Source organism: Ascaphus truei, chromosome 9 (assembly GCF_040206685.1).
Source record: "Ascaphus truei isolate aAscTru1 chromosome 9, aAscTru1.hap1, whole genome shotgun sequence".
NCBI lineage: Eukaryota > Metazoa > Chordata > Amphibia > Anura > Ascaphidae > Ascaphus > Ascaphus truei.
This window is the reverse complement of record NC_134491.1, coordinates 23,176,188-23,197,903: the sequence shown is the minus strand read 5'-3', so window position 1 is coordinate 23,197,903 and position 21,716 is coordinate 23,176,188. Positions and strand designations below refer to the sequence as shown.

General features: G+C 44.3%; 1 protein-coding gene across 7 annotated transcripts in view; it reads left to right on the top strand.

Moving 5' to 3' along the window:
- FRMD6 (FERM domain containing 6) overlaps positions 1 to 21,716 on the top strand; it is a 191,265-nt gene that overhangs the window by 103,418 nt on the left and 66,131 nt on the right. For 3 of the 7 annotated variants that reach the window (XM_075613799.1, XM_075613804.1, XM_075613805.1), the window contains exon 1: positions 17,232 to 17,404. The exons of 2 other annotated variants lie outside the window; for them this stretch is intronic. The gene's annotated coding sequence lies outside the window, so the exon portion shown is untranslated. 2 more of the 7 variants (XM_075613802.1, XM_075613803.1) reach the window with 2 other exon arrangements.

The following is a 21,716-nucleotide window of genomic DNA, read 5'->3' as shown; positions in this document are numbered from 1 at the left end:
GATCTAACCTTTTTTGACATGCTGGAGGACTTACCCCCAGACTCAAATGAGTGCCTCTATTGACACGAATGGGAATTGGCCCCTGTGTGGATGCGTTAATCCAGGGGTGCACAACTCCAGTTCTCAAGCTCCCCTCCCAACAGGTCAGGTTTTCAGGATATCCCTGCTTCAGCACAGGTGGTTCAATCAGTTCCTGATTCAGCAGAAGTGGCTCAGTCAGTTCCGGCTTCAGCACAGGTGGCTCAATCAGTCCCTGCTTCAGCAGAGGTGGCTCAATCAGCGGCTCAGTCTTCCTGTGCTGAAGCTGGGAGATCCTTAAAACCTGACCTGTTTGGGGGGTCTTGAGGACTGGAGTTGAGCACCCCCTGCGTTAACCCGTAACAGAACTTAATGAATAACCCCCCTAGAGTCCAGCGAATGACCTTAACAGGATTGGTATTGATGACACTATGAATATTTTAGCAGAGGTAAGCCAATCGCATTAAGTACAATTGCTCATTTGTTATTATCCTAGAAGTAGTATCAATCAATGTACTTTTTATAGTTGACAAAATGTATTTCTCAAGATACCAAATAATCATAAATGATCTGCTTGATAAAGATAGGCGTTCATAACTGAGGTTGCTTTTTCCAGCCGTGATTTTCAATCCGTAAAAATGAAATAATGACCGTATTGGTTCTTGCAAAGCGCGTTGGCGATTTAAACACTAACATCCTGGTGTGTTACATATTGTGCTACATTCATATTTTGAGATATGGAATAGAACTTCAAACATTCGTGCTTTGCAATCTAGTTTCTTCTATACAATGGGAAATATAATATATTTATAACTGGGAGGAAAGAGACATCCTTTTGTCTCTCTCTGGTTGTCTGTTTTATCGTGGTTTTCGTAGTTTCTTTTTACCATGTGTCTCACAGAGTCATTAAGGACCCGAGGCGTTTTCCTGCAGGAGACGTCACTATGTGTTAGTAGGCCCTCATCCAGCAGGAAATGTAACACGTTTCCTTGAATTGTCATTTTGCCGTAGAAGTGACAGTGCTGGCAAAGATTTGCTGTCATGTACAGTATACGTTTAAAATAGACTAAAATTAACACTGCATGTTTAGACACAAATTCATTAGCAGAAAATGATGTACGCAGCAATAAAGGACACTTATGAGCCAATTCACCTCTTAGGCAGGTCCCCAGACCTCCCTTACCCCATACTCACACAGCATACAGGGGCTTCCACAGCAGCCAAGGATTCTGGGTAATCACTTGCAAAATGGGAATTCATAGAGTGTCCCTTTTTACTTCCTATCCCTTTAAAGAGGCCTTGCCCCTCTCCCCCTGCCTTTATTTTATTAGGACGGGGAGCAGGGGTTCCCTGGAGTTTAACGTAATTCCAGCACTGGGAAAGGTGCCGCCGGTACTTCCTGGTTCCCGGGGGCCAATAGGAAGCTGTGACGTACAACGTTGTGGCTTTCTGTTGGCCCGCGTAATGCTGGAGATTTAAACAGCCATTTTGTGTCGCATGGAGGGTACCCGTGGCACCTTACCCTGTGTGTATCTCCGGAAGCAGAGGTTTCTCTTGAGCTGAAATGGACATGGCTCAGCTCAGGGGTTCTCCTGCTTCCCATCTATGTGGGGGGCGGAGCGGGGGGGGGGGGTAAAATAAAATAGCAGAGGGACTGCTCCTTTAAGCTTATGCCTGTTGTTTTTACACAGCTTTTACAGCAAAGACTAGGTTAAAAAATGCATTTGGCAGCAAACCTACTCACACTCAGCTGGTTCAACCTTTTGCGTCTCATCAGTGCGATGATGGGAAGCAGAAAACCTACCGATCAAAAGAGCGATACATGCCAAGATCTATTCTGAAATATATTCATAATAATAAGCAAAAAGAGGCGAGGCAGCATTCACTTTGTACCACCCAACACATACGTTGTCATTAAAAAAAACGCTCAAGACCATTAATAAGCAGATACCTAAAAATGCCCAAAATCATATGGACAGTGCGAGGGGCTTTTAATCAGCTAGAAACATCATACACTCAAAAGAGAGGGATTATCATTTAATGATTGTACATATATATATATAGTTCATAGGGAGAAGGAGCGGCTCAGCGAGTAAAGACACTGATTCAGTAAACAATGACACTATGTTTGAAGCAGGGGAACCTGGTTCAATTCCTGGTGTCAGCTCCTTGGGACTTTGAGCAAATCACTTTATCTCCCTGTGCCTCAGGCGTCAAACACATAGATTGTAAGCTCATCTGGAAAAGTACTGTGTCTGTAACATTCCTATGTGCTGCGTAATGCGCACTATACTGTAACTGTAAAGTGCTTTGTGTCCCATTGGGAGAACTCCTGTGCCTCAACCTCAAAAAGCTCATCCATTCAGCAGTGGTGTGTTAGCCTCAAAGATTGCCTTCTTGGGACTCCTTTAATTTGATGTGGGGATGGAGGCTTATTGCATGTAGAACGTTGTTTCATGTCTTTATGGTTGTAGATAATCTACCTTCAGCATCTCACTCAATCTGCAGATCTACAAAAAATGATAGGATCAACACTAACCTTAAATTAAGATAATTTGTATTCAGTTGTTTTACGAAATCCTAGAGTAGTGATATTTGCCCATTCCCTAATAGCAAAATGTCATCGATGTATCAGACACACAATCACTTGTTGTCAATAACGCTTCACAAAAAACAATAGTATGCTCCCACCAGTCGAAGCACAATTTGGCATCTGTGGGAGCGCACGCTGTGTTTGGAAATGAGTTGTTAAATACGGCAAAAGTTATTATTATGAGTCTAAGGGGTTAATATAGAGTGAATACAATAGGTTAGATATGATGCACGTAGGTGTCTGTATAAATAATGTCTCCTATATAATGGCACCCTGTGGGTTCCCTTTGGGGTTTGCAAACCTTTTTTCTGCTGCTGACTGTGTGACGTATTTGGAGCTGTAATATACTTGTTCCCTTTATATTTATGATAATAACCAAGTGGCCTAGTTCCTCTATTGATTTTTATATTGTGTATTTTTGGACATGAACTATTTATGTGTACACTTATTAAATGATCATCTAGAGTGCAATTTATAGGGTTTTGTGTGATATTTCTAGCTCTAGTGTTCAGTGTTTGATTTGCAGTCGGCAGCATAATATGTGAAATAGTCTATAAATTAGTAGTGAGGGTGGAGGAATTAAATACATCACTGTAACAGCCAGTAACTCTGTATGAAAGTATTAGATTTGGTGCTAAGAGAAACTTTATGGCTCACATCTGTTTGTGTCAATGTGTCAAAGTATTCTGCTCAATTTGGCCTTGTGTTTAGTCAATCAAATCAAATAAAATCAGCTTTACTGGCATGATAGCAAAACATTTCAGTATTGTCAAAGAATGAGTAACAGTGGGTAGGGTATAATGTTTATACAGTACATGGGAAACAGTTACACACAGGGATGTGGGGGTTAGTGGACGTCTCTCAGCCTGTGGCAGGTGCTGATATAGTGCGCAGCCAGTCCTGCTGTGGTTTCATCTTCCCCCAGGAGGATCGCTATTTTTTGGTTCTCTTCTGTATTATTAAAGTTCTAGATAAGAGCTGTGAGTTTCTCCAGGTGGGCACTCCTCACTTCAGAGTATTGTGTGCAGCGCAGCAGGAAGTGGGTTCCGTCTTCTACCTCTCCCAGCTTCCCATTTGGTGAGTGTCAATAGGAGGAGTTAGGGAGGAGATACATGGCGCTCACATTATGATGAGATGTATCAAATTCTGTCATTTTTTCTCTCCCTCTATCGGATCAAACAAAGCACCAGGTGTAAATTGGCGTATTCTGCCTAACAATCTGTGTCAAAGAAAACGTGTCTTAATAAATCTTAATACAGTACATAGATCACGACTGCATTTTTAATACATGCACTTACTTCTACTGCATCTAGAACTCTCCCAATATACCACTCAGCAGGGCCTCCTTTTTGTAAAGTGCGGCATACGCTGTTGGTGCTATATAAATACACTTACAGTATACATACATAGACCCTGAAGCATATACAGAATAACTTTCTCCCTTAAACACAATATAATTTGCTCTTTCATATAGAAATGGCAAAAGTCTCCTTATACAAAACACAATCTTGTATCGCTGGTATACGACACCCATTGTAATACCCTGTACGCATGAAGCGTATACACAGGGCCGTCTTAACAGCATTATAGGCCCCCGGGCAAAGCAGTGCACTGGGCCCGGTCTACACAACCACTCACAGGAATGAAAATGTAAATTATCGATAAAATAAACTTATATTTATTGGTACCTCCAACAAAACCGTTAATTGCCCCCGCGAATCCGTTACAATATTCTGCTTCCATAACATTGCAAGCAATAAAAGCGGAGTACTATGGAAAGAGACCTCGCTCAAACCCCTAGATAGAGTAGCGTGCTGCCAAGGGAGTGTTGTGATGGAGATGGGGGAGTGTACCTGAGACAGGTACAAAAGGTCCCTTATATTGGCGCACAGCAGACCCTTATAATATACTATGGTCAGGGGTGAATGAAATGTACAAAGCACAAGATAGAATAAAAAAAGTTTATTAAATATTTTACAATGTTGTGTGGTGTAATTCACTTAGATAAAAATAGACTGGATAAGTCTATACTACTACTGGGTATCCCTAGTCGGTGCCAGTGTGGGATAGTGATCTCATGCCAAATGGCTCAAAATAGGAAGTGTTTGAGGCAGTGTGTGAAAGATCAATGCATACAAATGTTTACTGATACTCAGCCAAATCTTAATAGTGTGTGTAGCAAGTCTAGGTTGTATGGTAGCTGCCTGCACTGATGTAATGTGCTGATATGAAAAGGCTAAAATCCAAAACTAAACAGAAGAATTGGCATTGAAAAACGGGACAGGTTTTTTCCTATTGATTTGGCATTGAAAAACGGGACAGGTTTTTTCCTATTGTAATTGTAGAGTCACCCTGTATATCAGATGGAAGGTCCAGCTGGTGTATGTATCATGATTCTATTAGGTCAAATCACCATATAGAGATGTGGTCTTATACAGGTATACGTGCACCCTGTCTCAGCTACAGTTCTAACCCTTTGTAACTGAGGGAATCATTGCCAGCTCGCATATGTTAAATATAGTTTGTGGGTGAGCACAGGGAGCACTGTCAAAGTTGTAGCAGTGCTGGACACCTCTTTAAGTGGGTGTATCAAGGAGTGCACGATCTAGATATCAAGTAAAGATGCCATGAGAAGCACTAAACATTTCAGCAGTACTGTTAGGTAATACAAAAGTAGTGGTGTGTCGGCAAAGACCCGACATGCAGCATGTTTCATCGCTGCTTGCGACTTCTTCCGGAAGATCACTATCCCACACTGGCACCGACTAGGGATACCCAGTAGTAGTATAGACTTATCCAGTCTATTTTTATCTAAGTGATTTACACCACACAACATTGTAAAATATTTAATAAACTTTTTTTATTCTATCTTGTGCTTTGTACATTTCATTCACCCCTGACCATAGTATATTATAAGGGTCTGCTGTGCGCCAATATAAGGGACCTTTTGTACCTGTCTCAGGTACACTCCCCCATCTCCAAGCAATAAAAGCGGCAACATTTCTCTCGCGAAGGCAGACATGCCAACTCCCCGCTGCAAGTCGTCATTTTTCTCCTTCTACCAAGTTAGCGGGAGATTTGAATGTGGAGGCGGGTGATCGGAAAATTAGTGTTAAATTCTGGTCTGTGCATAGATTAGCATGGGGCCCCTGGGCAACTGCCCAGCGTGCCCATGCGTTAAGACGGCACTGCGTATACATGTTGCTTTCTCACATACGGTGTAGTGTCTACATTTCTGGTCATTTTCAGTGTATTGAAAATGTTTGTTTTTTTACAATAGAACTAATATGGGATAAGACTACATTTTCTTTAGCTTTTAGTTTTTTTTTTTTTCAATGCAAAAAACTTTAAACTCCAGAGCCTGTTCTGAATTATGGCGGAATGGGTTTGCCAGGGAAAACACATGGACTTTAGAACCTAAAATCTTTTGCTCTCACTTTTTATAATCTACATCTGGGCTATGGGCTTATTCCTCACAACGATTCCATTCAGGTGGCATCTTCCAAAACATTGTGTTTCCTCCCCCAGAACATGATGCGCTCTGCTTTACATAACTCTAAAGCAGGGGTGGACAACTCCAGTCCTCGAGGGCCACTAACAGGTCAGGTTTTCAGGATATCCCTGCTTCAGCACAGGTGGCTCAATCAGTTTCTGCTTTAGCACAGGTGACTCCATCAGTCCCTGCATCAGCACCGGTAGCTCAGTCTTTGACTGACGCAAGGGCGCGCACTATAGAACAGCCCTAAGTAATGTCAACCCGCTGTACAGTAAAAGCCTTATCTTACCCTGTGAAGTGAACAATGCGGGGCATGTAACTGAGACATACAATATGCAGGTGCATTGACCTGCCCAAGGTTACCTGGTGTTCACCATGAGCTTGTAATATCATCTTAGACTTCACAGCAGAAGAGCCGACAGGTCATCAACAAACAAAGCCATCGCTTAGGGCAATCTCGGGGCCCCCTATTCATTCTAAGGTATGGCATTACACTATAATTGTAACCGTTTAGTTGAATCCTCAGAAAATGCATTAGGGATGTGTGAAAAAGGGGATTTATGTAAATAATGACAGAAGAAGCCAGGTTATGAAATCCCCTCTCCTCCTCTCCAAATATTCCTCTTTAAGGCCTCGGGCATGGTGCCTCGGGCCGCGCTGATCTGCGCTCCTGCTCTGCCTCGCTTGCTCAAACTGGAGCTTTTTTGTGTCATGGCAGGCGAGGCAGTGAGCGCGCTTTGGGGGTGGGGGCGGGGCGGAGGTGGGGCGAAGGCGTGGCAGAGGCGGAACGGAGGTGTGGCGGGAGGCGTGGCTAGTCCCTCGCTCCCATTGGATGTGAGCGGTCACGTGAACGCTCCTCCGCTCCCCTGAGCGGCACATTTTAAATTTGCCTGTCTCTCCAAAATATCTTAGCCTCCGCACGCATGCGGAAGCGTGTGGAAGCGTCTGCTAAAGCCGTGCTGATGACAGATGCAGGGGGTAAGTGCATCTGCTCAGCGCGGCTCAGCGCGGCTCACCGTACTATGTCCCAGGACTAAGGCTTTTTAAACACAACTGCATCTTCCTTTCCTACACTGTATCTACATTTTACTTTGAGTGCATTAGCAACACTGTAGCTTGCATGAGTCCCAAGGATTGGAACACACGTTAAGTAGAACAAGATGGAGTGCAGAGATTTTTCACGGGGGGGGGGAGAGGTTTGCAGAGGCCCCACGCTCATCCCCAAGGCATTTAAATAAAATGCCGGGGGATCACGTGAGGCCTCTGCAGCCTGAACTTACCGAGATTCAGAAGACTGCTGAGACGCGTCGCCATGGCAATGCAGCGGCAAGTGACGCCGCGAGGTCATGTGACGTGATAGAAGGCGGAAGAACCTTGAGAGATTGGTGTGTAGGAAACTTCTCAAAGAGCCCAGCTATAAGAGAAGATGCTCATCAAGTGTTGTGTAAACTGTTTGTTGGTATTCAGCACTTCCACAAACCATTTACCAGGCAGTACAAGTAATTACCAATTAATGACCATGCCTTCTAATTAGAGATGGCCGGATTTTGGGGGCGGATTTGAATCGGCTGGTTCCTTTTGGTCCGCGGATTTCAGCGGATAAATTTCAAAAAGGGCGATTTGCATTTTGCTGATTTTTGTAAAAATTATTATTACCAATATACGCCGTGGATTCCGCAACCCGTGGACAGGACGGCAGAATCGAATCCACCGATTCAGCAATCCGCTGGCGGGTTCTTAAGAACCGCTGAATCCATGGATTGGATTCAACAAATCTATCAGTGGATTGTAGCCAATGGCGGATTTTGATGAATCCGCGTGGATTAAAACCGACCAAATCCGTCCACGGATTTTACACCGCAAAACGGATTTCGGGGGGGAAATGCGGCATACGGATTTGGGCGGATTCATCCTACCTGCTCTCCTAATGATGGCAGCCCATGTCTTCCAGAGGCGCACCTTTGCACTTTTGTATCTACAGACGATCTGTAACAAACTGCATGAAACAACAGGAATAGGGAATACATTAGAAATACCGAAAACGAATAATTACGCTTCTTTCCTTCCTTGTCCTCTCTATGTCTAATTTTAAAGATCATTACCGTGCAGAATTACCCTTAATATGAAATCGAACTTTTTTTCTTTAGACACAATCCAGTACCTGCAATATTGCTGCCTGACAAAATACCTACTTTATTGCACCTTTGATTTCAAATATTGTGTGATTAAGTTTGCACTACAAAAGTTACAAAAACTATGAGGGAGTTAAAAAAAAGTTCAGAAATTTGACAAATTGTGCAAGTGAAATTGCAAAAGCCTCATTTAAAAAACAAAAAGGAGTCACATTTCGACAGTAAAGAATACACCCTGAAATATGGGGTTTGTTGGAGAAAGAGGCACAGACAAAAGGTTTTGCTGGTGAAAGAGAGAAAGGATGTGGAAATATTTTACTTGTCAAACGTCAGTGTTTTTCAACCAGGGTTCCTAGGAGCCCTTGGGTTCCCCAGGCATCCCTAAAGAGTTCCCTGTCATTTTCAGGTAATTGTGAAATTGTATCAAATACAGAAGAATTTATGATGCATCTGATCTCAGACGCGCTATTAGAGAGGGTTGGGGTTCCTTACAATGCATATGATCTCAGACGCGCTATTAGAGAGGGTTGGGGTTCCTCGGAATTTCACATTTATTTTATTTTTTATTTATAAAATGTTTTACCAGGAAGTAATACATTGAGAGTTGCCTCTCGTTTTCAAGTATTCCCTGGGCATAGAGTTAAGATGACAAATAATACATGGTTACAAATACAGTTTGTATACAAATACTGTACAGTGAACAGGGTATACATTATATACAAGACATAGAATGCACAGTTAAAGAAAATATATATTATAGGCTTATGTAACAGTTACAGACCAGATTAAAATGTGTGACAGCCTTAGATTTGAAAGAACTTAGACTGGTGGCGGCTGTGAGAGTCTTCGGTAGGTTGTTCCAGTTTTGGGGTGCACGGTAAGAGAAGGAGGAGCGGCCGGATACTTTGTTGAACCTTGGGACCATGAACAGTGTTTTGGAGTCAGATTTCAGATGATAAGTGCTGCATGTGGTCAGGGTGAGGAGCTTGCTCAGGTAGGTGGGTAGCTTGCCCAGAAAGTATTTGAAGGCAAGACAGGAAAGATGAACTTTGCTCCTAGACTCAAGTGATGACCAATCTAGTTCTTTGAGCATTTCACAGTGATGTGTGTTGTAGTTGCATTGGAGAAATAAGCGGCATATTGTATTGTAGAGGGTGTCAAGTTTGCTAAGGATGGTTTAGGGTGCTGAGCCGTATACTATGTCCCCATAGTCGATAATTGGCATTAGCATCTGCTGTACGATACACTTTCTGACCAGCAGACTTAGGGGGATTTGTTCCTGTAAAGTACACCTAGTTTGGCATAGGTTTTGGATGTCAGGGTATCAATGTGCATCCCAAATGTTAAATGGGAGTCAAACCATATGCCCAAGTATTTAAAACTAGTAACAGGAGTTAAGGTGGTATTAGCATTGGTTCTGATCTGGAGCTTAGTCATTAGAAGCTTTAAAATGTAGCCTTGGTCCCAAATACCATTGTTACAGTCTTGTCAGTGTTTAAAAACAGTTTATTTTGGGAAATCCAATGTACAAGTCTCAAAGTCAATTTGAAGAATGTGTTCAAGATCGGAGAGGCTATGGCTGTGTGCATATAAGATTGTGTCATCTGCATACATGTGTATTGAAGCTCCCTTACAAGCTGTAGGAAGATCATTGATGAACACTGAGAGGAGTAGGGGCCCCAGAAGAGCCTTGCGGGACACCACAGGTGATATCCAAGGGGTTGGAGTTAGAGCCTGAGATAGACACATGTTGGGATCTACCTAATAGGTAGGAATAAAACCAGTTTAAAGCATGCTTCTCTATTCCAGAGCACTGGAGTTTGTTAAGCAAGATAACGTGATCAACAATATCAAAAGCCTTTGCAAAATCTAGGAATACTGCACCAGTGAGTTGTCCCCGTTCCATTCCACACTGGATTTCATTGCAAACTTTTAGCAGGGTAGTTACGGTGGAGTGTTTGGGGCGAAAGCCAGATTGAAATTAACTAGGGAAATTTGTCTTGTTATAGTAATCGCTTAATTGGGAGTGAACACATTTTTTCTATGACTTTGGATAGTATTGGGAGAAGAGAGATTGGCCTTAGTTTGAGACAGTATTTTTGTCCCCACTTTTGAAGATTGAGACAACTCTGGTAGTTTTCCAGGTCTTAGGGATATGGCCTGCAGACAGGATAGAGTTGACTATGGAAGCAATAGGGTTGCTTAAGCAAAAAAAGGTTGGAAACCACTGCGGTAGACTCTCAACATTACAAAAATCCCTGCAAATTTTGCAAGGTTTGCAACTAGCTGCACATCTCCACTGCCTACAGCTATTTTATTATAAGGTGCGAAAAAATGAAAACACAGTTAATAAGTGTAACATTGATATCCTCTGGATATAAATGTTGCATTCATCTACTGTTTTTATTTATTTTTCATGAAGATCTTCATCAGCGAAAAGCAGATCCCCAGTCTTCACAAACGTCATATGCAAATAAGACAACACGAATGTAATTTGTTGACAACTACAAACTATTTAAGATAAATGTCACTTCATCTGGTATTTGGGTAGAATGCATGCAAGGAAACGGAACCATTTGATCTCAAATGTACTTAAATTATGAATGGTGTCTTACCATACTCCCTTCATATATATTGAAGGAATTTTCAGTCCTGGTGTAGATAAACATTTATTCTAAGCTTTAATGTATAACAATTCTTGCACTGATGAGACCAAAAAGGTTCAAACAGCTGTCTGTGAATGGGGTTACTGGCTGTGCACTTCTGTAACCCAGACTGTGCTGAAAAGCTGTGTAATGTGGCAGCCATAAGCTTGTAGGGGTCCATGTTAAAATGGATTAGAAGCAAAAGGTGACACTGTGTGCTCATTTGCATGTCCTTACCCAGAATCCCTTGCTGCAGTGGAAGCACTGTATGCTAAGAGATAATAGGGAAGGGCAGGGTTGCAGATCTGTCTGAGACGTGTGAATGTGCTCACAACTCACAAGTGACATTTTTATAAGCTTTAATCTTGGAAGATACAATTCTGTGTGCGCAGTACATATTTTGTGGAGGCGGGGGGAATACCTCTCTCTATTATGTAATTAAAACTGACTGAAAAACAGGGGCAAGAAAAATATGAATCTGGTGCCGTTTTCCTTTGCTTGTGTTTTGCCGCTGGGAGACCGACGAATGGTCCCTAATATTTACGGCTGTAAATCCCAGGAGAAGCAACAAGAAAATAAAGAAAAGCTTTGAGCATTTTAACTTGGCATGCTTGTGTGTGGGGTATGCACGGTGTTTAGCATAAAGCGCTCATTACCATGCGCAGAATCTCATGTTTGTTTGGGTATGGAGTTAACATAGGCATTACTTTGTTCTCCCTTCATGTTGTTCCCAAGGGAATTAATACATTCCTTTTGCTATGATATTTCCATCTAAAATGTTCCGTGTTCACTACAGTATATGGCTGAATAAAAATGTGCTTTGTAGCAAGTATTTCAGGACTAAACGGTTGTCTGGAATTTTAACCCCTTCAGAGCCCTATGATGTGCAGTGTACGTCAAAATAAGGGCCCTTATGATGTACACCGAATGTCATGGCCCCTTGCCCGGTTTTTGGAGGTTGTACGTGATTGGCGCTCTGTCGGAACGCCGATCCCGTTCTACACCGTTCGCTCCGAAGAGCGGTCGCGTGATGCAAAAGTGCTGGAGGGTCCCTGGCCACAGAGGTGGTATGACCCTTTGGCACCTAAAGGGGTTAATACTGTGTATTTATGCTTAGGGTAATGACCTTACAATAAGCATGTTGCAATACAGAGCAACCCCGTGTTTGTGTAAATATACTGTACATAGCATTGGCTACCAACCTTATTTTGTTGTGTTCCTTCATAAAAAGTATAGCATTACTGTCACAACAAAAACATGCAGGAAAGATTAAGTACTGTGGCTATACTAAGATCACAAAATAGCTACTGTAGCTTGTGTGGTGCTAATGACCTGATGTACAGACACAGAAAAAATGAAGATGATCTTCTCATGTGACGAACCTCTGGGATGAAAGGCTGAGATATGGACAGGTACTCGGTGTGGCATTCTGGTTCAGAACCCAACACTTGGAATAGTGAAGGAAATATTAACACATAGTCCAGAAACCGCAGCCAGTGAAAACACTCTTTGCATACCTGAAGTTCAATAATAATAATGAAAAGCTGGGACCATATAAATCAAAAAAGGACTCACTTGAATGTTGACCCGTCCACATGAAGAGTCCCTTTCCCAAGGTTCACAGTGGGCATCCGTAGATAATAGATAGATGAATAAGAAGAGGATAAGAGAGTACACTTGTAGAGATCCACACAATGAAAAAATAAGAAAAGTGAGCATACCATAAAAATGAAGTTATTTTAATGGACAGCGAAGGTGTCACCCTACCTACGCGTTTCGAACTTCAGTTCTTTATAAAGGTATACATATCAGTGGATTAGGAGTATACTTATAGGCAAAACGTAACCTGAATAAACCAATCAAAACACATACCTGTTGAACGCCCTTTTCTTATTTTGTCATTGTTTTGATGCCTACATGTAGTGCTCTGTATTCTCTCCTTATTCATCGATATACTTAGATCACACCTAGATTTACTCCGCCTCTCATTAGCTTAATTGTATTATTTCACGTCTCTAAAATACCTTTAGGGTGAATCATGTGCTTATTTTGCCTCTGCCCTAATACGTACCACAGCAAAATCAGAATGTGGAGTAAACGTTTGTAGAAATCTGGATCACTAGTGGTACCTGTGCCTCAGGTTGGAAAATCCCAATTTATCTGCTACTTATTATGTCCGTTACCAACCCTCCATTGCTACTTATTATATGCAGACGAATTAAAGTATTCTGGTGCTTTCCAACCAGCGCTGGTGTTGCCCTCCCAACTGCTGCCCTCCCAACCAACCGCTGCCCTCCCAACCGCCGCCCTCCCTCCCAACTGCTGCACTCCAAACTGCTACCCTGTCAACCAACTACACCGCCAACTGCTGCCCTCCCAACCAACCGCTGCATTCCCAACTGTTGCCCACCCAACTGTTGCCCACCCAACTGCTGCCCACCCAACTGCTGCCCACCCAACTGCTGCCCACCCAACTGCTGCACTTCCAACCAATCGCTGCACTCCCAACTGCTGCCCTGTCAACCAACTGCACCGCCAACTGCTGCACTCCCATCCAACTGCTGTCCTCCCAACTGCTGCACTCCCAACTGCTGCACTACCAACCAACTGCTGTCCTCCCAACTGCTGCACTACCAACCAACTGCACCGCCAACTGCACTCCCAACTGCTGCACTCCCAACTGCTTCCCTCCCAACTGCTGCACTCCCAACTGCTGCACTCCCATCCAACTGCTGTCCTCCCAACTGCTGCACTCCCAACTGCTGCACTCCCAACTGCTGCACTCCCATCCAACTGCTGCACTCCCATCCAACTGCTGTCCTCCCAACTGCTGCACTCCCAACTGCTGCACTACCAACCAACTGCTGTCCTCCCAACTGCTGCACTACCAACCAACTGCACCGCCAACTGCACTCCCAACTGCTGCACTCCCAACTGCTGCCCTCCCAACTGCTGCCCTCCCAACTGCTGCACTCCCATCCAACTGCTGTCCTCCCAACTGCTGCACTCCCAACTGCTGCACTCCCATCAAACTGCTGTCCTCCCAACTGCTGCACTCCCAACTGCTGCACTCCCAACTGCTGCACTCGCATCCAACTGCTGCACTTCCATCCAACTGCTGCACTCCAAACTGCTGCACTCCCAACTGCTGCACTACCATCCAACTGCTGCCCTCCCAACTGCTGCCCTCCCATCCAACTGCTGTCCTCCCAACTGCTGCACTCCCAACTGCTGCCCTCCCAACTGCTGCACTCCCATCAAACTGCTGTCCTCCCAACTGCTGCACTCGCATCCAACTGCTGCACTCCCATCCAACTGCTGCACTCCCATCCAACTGCTGCACTCCCAACTGCTGCCCTCCCAACTGCTGCCCTCCCATCCAACTGCTGTCCTCCCAACTGCTGCACTACCAACCAACTGCACCGCCAACTGCTGCCCTCCCATCTGCTGCCCTCCCAACTGCTGCACTACCAACCAACTGCTGCACTACCAACCAACTGCACCGCCAACTGCTGCACTCCCAACTGCTGCACTCCCAACCAACAGCACCGCCAACTGCTGCCCTCCCAACTGCTGCACTCCCAACTGCTGCACTCTCATCCAACTGCTGTCCTCCCAACTGCTGCACTACCAACCAACTGCACCGCCAACTGCTGCACTCCCAACTGCTGCCCTCCCAACTGCTGCACTCCCAACTGCTGCCCTCCCAACTGCTGCCCTCCCAACTGCTGCACTCCCAACTGCTGCACTCCCAACTGCTGCACTCCCATCCAACTGCTGCACTCCCATCCAACTGCTGCACTCCCATCCAACTGCTGCACTCCCATCCAACTGCTGCACTACCAACCAACTGCACCGCCAACTGCTGCACCGCCAACTGCTGCACTCCCAACTCCTGCACTCCCAACTGCTGCACTCCCAACTGCTGCACTCCCAACTGCTGCACTCCCAACTGCTGCACTCCCAACTGCTGCACTCCCAACTGCTGAACTCCCAACTGCTGCACTCCCAACTGCTGCACTCCCAACTGCTGAACTCCCATCCAACTGCTGCACTCCCAACTGCTGCACTCCCATCCAACTGCTGCACTCCCATCCAACTGCTGCACTCCCATCCAACTGCTGCACTCCCAACCAACTGCTGCCCTCCCAAGGAGGGCGTTCTGGTAAGTGCGTCTGCAAGGGGACAAGGTCGATGTATGTGCTGAATAAATATAGTATCTGAAAGATAAAAAGTATGTACTCCAATGATTTTAAATAAGATTGTTTTGTATCAGCATGGGGTTAGTTTCTGAGAGAAGAATTCACATTGTATGTCAAAGAAAAAAAATAACTAGTTTAACGTTTCTCCTAATAAATCTGGTGCTGTTTTAAGTTTAGTTCTGTAAGGCAGCGGTGTGCAAACTGGGGGGCGCGACCCCCAGGGGGGGGCGCGAGATTACCGGCGGGGGAAAGGGGGCGCGGGATTTACAGAGGCCCTGCGTTTCCCGAAGGCACTTAAATGAAATACCGGGGAAGCGGCGAAGGCCTCTGCAAACAGCGCTTACCTTGAGTAAACCGGCATCTGGAGACGCGTCGCCATGGCAACGCCCAGAAGCCGGCAATCAAAGTAGGGTGGGGGCGCGCGGGGTGGAGGACATCCGGCAGGGGGGCGCAGGGGGAAAAGTTTGCGCCCTCCTGCTGTAAGGCATGTTGGGAGATCTGTAAAAGTATGGGACTGTTTATTAACCTCTTTACTGCCAGAGGAGCCAGCAAAAGAACACCAAAGAGGCACTGCGCGCGACACTTAAAAAAAATTAGTTCTCCTGTGATCTATCAGCAAAGATCCTACTTCCTCGAGTTCACGTAATGGCTGCCTTTCAGTTTCAATGAATCCTTCATTCAGTGTAACTCAGCAGCTACAATGTATTCTGATATTACTAAGGTAACATTGACTATTGTTACAGTTTGCAGCTGAAACTGCTGGGGATATTGGGAACAAATTACCACAGACAGGAAAGTGTTACAAAGATATATATAATATAAAATATAAAAATATAAATATAATTAAAACTCATTAAAAATAGCATTAAGATTTTAATTTAAAAAAGTAAAATACAGAAAGTATTATTTAATAATAGAGAACTGATTTATTAAAAAAACAAAAACAAAAAAAAACACGTATGATATTGAATTTATTGCTCTTTTTTTAAAGTATCCAAGAAGAAATATACACTTGAAAGTAATGGGCCTTTTTTTCCGTCAGACTTTTTTTTTCTAAGTGTACGGTATGCTGTTTTATAAATGAATCAACAGATAATTACATGGAATTCTGATCGTGTTACATTGTTATTATTATTTATTTATTATTATTATTATTTATAAAATGTGTTACCAGGAAGTAATACATTGAGAGTTACCTCTCGTTTTCAAGTATGTCCTGAGCACAGAGTTATGATGACAAATACATGGTTACAAATACAGTTACATAAATGAACAGGGTATACATTATATACAAGATATTGCATGCACAGTTAAAGATAATATATATTATAGGGTATGTAATAGTTACAGACCAGATTAAAATGTGAGACAGCCTTAGATTTGAAAGAACTTAAACTGGTGGTGGCTGTGAGAGTCTCCGGTAGTTTGTTCCAGTTTTGGGGTGCACGGTAAGAGAAGGAGGAGCGGCCGGATACTTTGCTGAACCTTGGGACCATGAACAGTCTTTTGGAGTCAGATCTCAGGTGATAGGTACTGCATGTGGTAGGGGTGAGGTGCTTGCTCAGGTAGCTGGGTAGCTTGCCCAGAAAGTATTTGAAGACAAGACAGGAAAGGTGAACTTTGCGCCTAGACTCGAGTGATGCTTTGGCTGTTGGTAATGTTATGTTGTAGAACAGGGGTGCGCAAACCTGGGGGGCGCGGTGCTTACAGAGGACCCGCACTCATCCCCACAGCATTTTAATTAAATGCCGGGGAGCACGTGAGGCTTCTGTCAGTTCCCTTACCCTTGTCTCTGGCGGCATGTGATGACGCGTCGCCACGGCAACGCATCAACACATGACGCCGCGGGGTCACATGACGTTGTGAACGTCAGAAAACGCCGGAGAAAAGGTAAGGGGGGGGGAGCGCAAGCATGGGGGGGCGCAGATGAAAAGGTGTGCGCACCCCTGTTGTAGAAGATACAAATAAGGAGGTTTTGTGTCTAATGTTCACTCTGTTCCTTTTCAATAAAGCATATCCTATATATAAAAAAAAAAAGCCATGCTTTCCATTCCAGAGCTCCAGTCTGCGGAGAGGGAGGGAGGCTGGAGACAGAGTGGGAGGGAGAGGGAGGGAGGGGGTGTATGAAATAAGATCAAGAGAAGAGAAGTGCTCATTCTGCTTTAGACAAGGAGCACTGAGGGACAGACTCAGACAGGGCTTGGCACACTGAGACAGTCTTAAACTTAGTTTCAATTTCATATTTCTGCCACTTTCCCAGGGATAAGCGTTTGTTCTGTGTGGCTATGCAGGCTGATCTGCTCATACAAAGGATTAAAGTAAGTGAGCATCTCTGGGATGGATATATGGAATGCTTGCATGCACAAATAGTTTCTCTACGGTACAGACCCGAGAGCTTACAAGGAACTAGGAATAAAGGCATCTGCTCCATGGCATCTCCATGACTTCTTGGCAACGGGCACCTTTCTTTGTAAAGTAAGGACGTGGACTCCAGGGTCGTTCTTTCGGCTTGTTACCCTACTTGGGACTTCTGCGCAGACACGGCACGGTGCTTAATGCATCAGCTACAGAACCTCAGCATTGACCTGTAAGGTAGTGAATGGCTCAAGTTGACAATACGTATCCCAGGTAGCCGTTGTCTAAGGCAGGGGTGCTCAACTCCAGTCCTCAAGACCCCCCAACAGGTCAGCTTTTAAGGATATCCCTACTTCAGCACCGGTGGCTCAATCAGTCCCTGCTTCAGCACAGATGGCTCTTCGTCTGAGCCGCTGATTGAGCCACCTGTGCTGAAGCTGGGATACCCTTAAAAGCTGACCCGTTGGGGGTTCTTGAGGACTGGAGTTGATCGCCCCTGGTGTAAGGCACGTCTGCTGTGGCTGTGGGTATAACTAGACTGGTAACTGATAAGTGCTTTTGATTGCTGGGTTCTTCTCCCGCCTATTACACAGGCTCAGGGCTGCTGGAATGGCATTTGGCACGATTGTACGTTAACGCTCGTACCTCAGCCTGCAGATATTGATGGTGTGCGAGACAAAGTGATCGTCATTAAAAGCCACTTAACATGTTTTAACTGCTGGGGGGAGCCCGGCTGTTGAAACATCAGGTTTAGCGTCTTTCAACAACCTATTTTATTTCTACGTGGGATATATTGGGAAATTGTATGAGTTGGCACATGTGCAATGTCTGCGCCTCACTGGCTCCGATCCAGTGGTTTTGACGACACCATGACTGGTTAATTATACCGTGGCTGGACTTGTATATTTTCTTTCTGGTAATTATGTGAATGCTTCTAGAGGCTGGTTTTAAGATTGTTGTTGTTGTAGCAATGTGCAGTAATTCAGCATATGGATTAGTGGGGAAGTAGCAAGTTGTATCTTTTTTTTCCCCCTCATGTATCACTGACAGTGTACGCAGCTCTGTACATTGAATTTTGCAGGCAAATCTAGTCCCTGACCCATTGAGCTTGCAATCTAATTTTGAGTGTTGACATTAAAAACAATCCAGACTTTTCATTTGGCGTTTCCAAGATTGTTTTGTGGGTCACAATGTGAAAGTGACCTGGCTGGACATATATGTATGTATGTATGTATGTATGTATGTATATATATATAATCTTGATGGTTGAACCAGTGTGTAATAATTATACAAAAGCAAATCTTTTTGCCGGACGTAACTATTTTTAAGGTGTGCGCAATGACTGAAGCGGGAATAGTAGCAGAAATATGGGAGTAACAAAATATTAATACACATTCCCTTTTGTGAATCAGATTTCTGCACGTGTTCGCATTTTTTCCCCTGTAAACCTATAACTGATGGCGTGCCCATCCTATAAAGGAAATGTAGGAGCATCTCTGTGTGGGTTGAATTGTACACTAGGTTCAGGACAGCATTCCTTGTTTGGGACAACCCCAACTGACATGAAAAAGAATTTGCTGCAATACAAGGCAGTTATACCGGAGTATTAGACACATACAACATTTTGGAAACCACTACAGTTTGCTGTGCTGTTGGTTTTTACGGTGTGTTGGATGTCAGTTCAACTCAAAATCCATATGGCAGACACTGCAATGGTTTCTATGCAGGGGTTGTTTTTAAAATGTACATTTTTTTTCCCACAGAATATGTGCTTTTAGATATACAGAGAGAAAATGTTCTGCAAGTTTATCATTTTTCACTGTGTCCCTGTTTTTCTTTTCACATTGTCTGATTATTATTTTTCATTAACCCCTTTTGGGGCTTTTGTGTATTGAAACTCTTTGCCAGGCCAGACATATTGGCCTTGGTGTGTGTGTGATATTGGGCTTGGTGTGTGTGTTTAGATACCATCCCCCTGTTATTTTTTGAGCGATATCATACCTGCTGTGTTTTGCGTTCTCGTTGAATGTTTATTGCATTAACTGTTCAGTTTAGCCACAGGGTGCAGTTTGTGAGATTACTGAACGCTGGGAATACTATTTCACTGCGTAAGAATGTTAGTCATTTCCTTTCAGGACACTGATGTTTAACGGCCTTATATCCAAACAGCATGTTTTCATATGTACGCCTGGGACATTGAAATGTTCTTACAAACCCTTATGGTTTCAGGCACGTCCCTCCCCCCCAAACAGAACTAGATTTAGCAAGGACAATAAAGCCAGATGGATGCAATGGCATATTGGGCCATGTTTGCTAAACCCTGCTACTCCTTAGATTGTAAGCTCTTCGGGGCAGGGACTCCTTTTCCTATTGTTAAAGCGCGTATTTCCATTGTGTTATAATATGATGTCCCGTGTATTGTACAGCGCTGTGTACCTGGATGGTGCCATAAAGATATATATACATACATACATAGATACATACATACAACGCCATAAGATGCTTGTCAGCAAAGGTGGGCATCTCATAGAGTAGCACCACTTGGTAGGTTTGGCTCATTATCCGTTGATGGACCTGGAGCAGAGTGAGCTTTGCCACTGGGAGATGTTAATAAGTAAAGTTTCCTCGTTAGATTTGGATAGTGATGTTCGAATGTTTATGTAGCGCAGAATTATTGCGGTATGCTGGCGACTACATTTGTACTGCGGTTATTTATACCAGGGGAGCGCAAACATTTCCCCCTGTGCCCCCCTGCCGGATCTCCCCCCCTCTGCTCACGCCCTCCCCCTCCTTACTTTGCCTCCAGCGTTCTGACACGACATCACGTGACCGCCGCGTTGCCGTGGCGATGTGTCGTCAGAAGCCGGAGCCAAGGTAAGTGAAGTTACAGAGTCTTTCGTCGCTCCCCCGGCATTTCATTTAAATGCCTTCGGGAAGAGCTTGGGGGCCTCTGTAACCGCCGCGCGCACTCCCCCCCCCCCAGATAATCTCATGCCCCTCTAAATCCCATATGGTTTGGTGAAACGTGCATATTTACTCTGGTTACACAACTTGTAGAAGGTTTTCCACTGGACTGTGTAAAAAGTGAAAATGGGATGTAACAGGGCTAATGTACTTGTACTGTAGCTCACACATCTTCAACTCTACAGTACATATTCCCCTCCCACCCAAGCGCCTCTGCACCTAGTCCTACAAACGCAATCTGTCACTGCGCAGAAAAGGAACCCATGTGGGAGAAAGACAGGAAACTTACAGGGAGGCCACATATCAACCCTTTCACTGCCAGAGAGGCCGGGGTGAAAGTAGGCCGGTCCGGTACGCAGTACCGGTAAAACAATAAGTGCCGGTATAGCGCACCGGTATGAATTATTTGGGCTTTTAAGATTGGTTTTTATTATTATTCTGCAATGTATTGTATGCGAGATGATTTATGGTTGTCGCCACATGAGTCTTTTGCGACTATGAGCCCTCCTTTCTGCTTTTTTGTGCTTTTTGCCGCCCAGGCGGCGTAACTTTCGCACGAAATCATAAAGAGCGTACGCAGGCTGCTCGAGACTTGGGAGACAAGAAGTGCCATGGTAATGTGACGCCACGTGACCCCGCAGCGCCAGGTTACCATGACAATGCGTCCCTGGAAGGTAAGTGTGTTATAGAGGCGTCGCGTGGTCCCCATCCCCAGGCATTTAATTTAAATGCCTGGGGGGAGAGCGCGGGACCTCTATAACTGCCGCGCCCCCCAGAAGAGTAGCCACCAGTACGTTTTGTAAGTTGAACATGAAAAAATATGATCGCGCACTGCAAAAAAATAGGGCTGGAGGCAATTGTGAAAAAATAAATATGCTTTATGCATACTTAATAAACCATATTTATTTTTTCACAATTGCCTCCAGCCCTATTTTTTGCAGTGCGCCGTCATATTTTTTCATGTTCCTGCATTGGATCGACGCACGCAACTTCCGGGATTGTTGGAGACCTTCAAGGACTGTTATATGTGAGTTCATGCTCATTTCCTTGCCCTTTGTTGCATTTATTATAGTTATTGTGTTTGTGGAGATTTTATAGTGCTCCAGCCTTTGGACTTAGGGTCTTGTCTCTTGCCGGGTCTATAGTGTGAGTTCACTTATATGTGGGCTCACTTCTGTCTTCCCGGCTGAGGCTATTCCCCTATTATGTCATAGGGTCCATTTCATTAGGCTTTATCGAGAGCAATATCTTTCTACATACACAATTTGCAGGGCTTTATGGTCATTTAAAATCCCGGCTATCAGCTATATC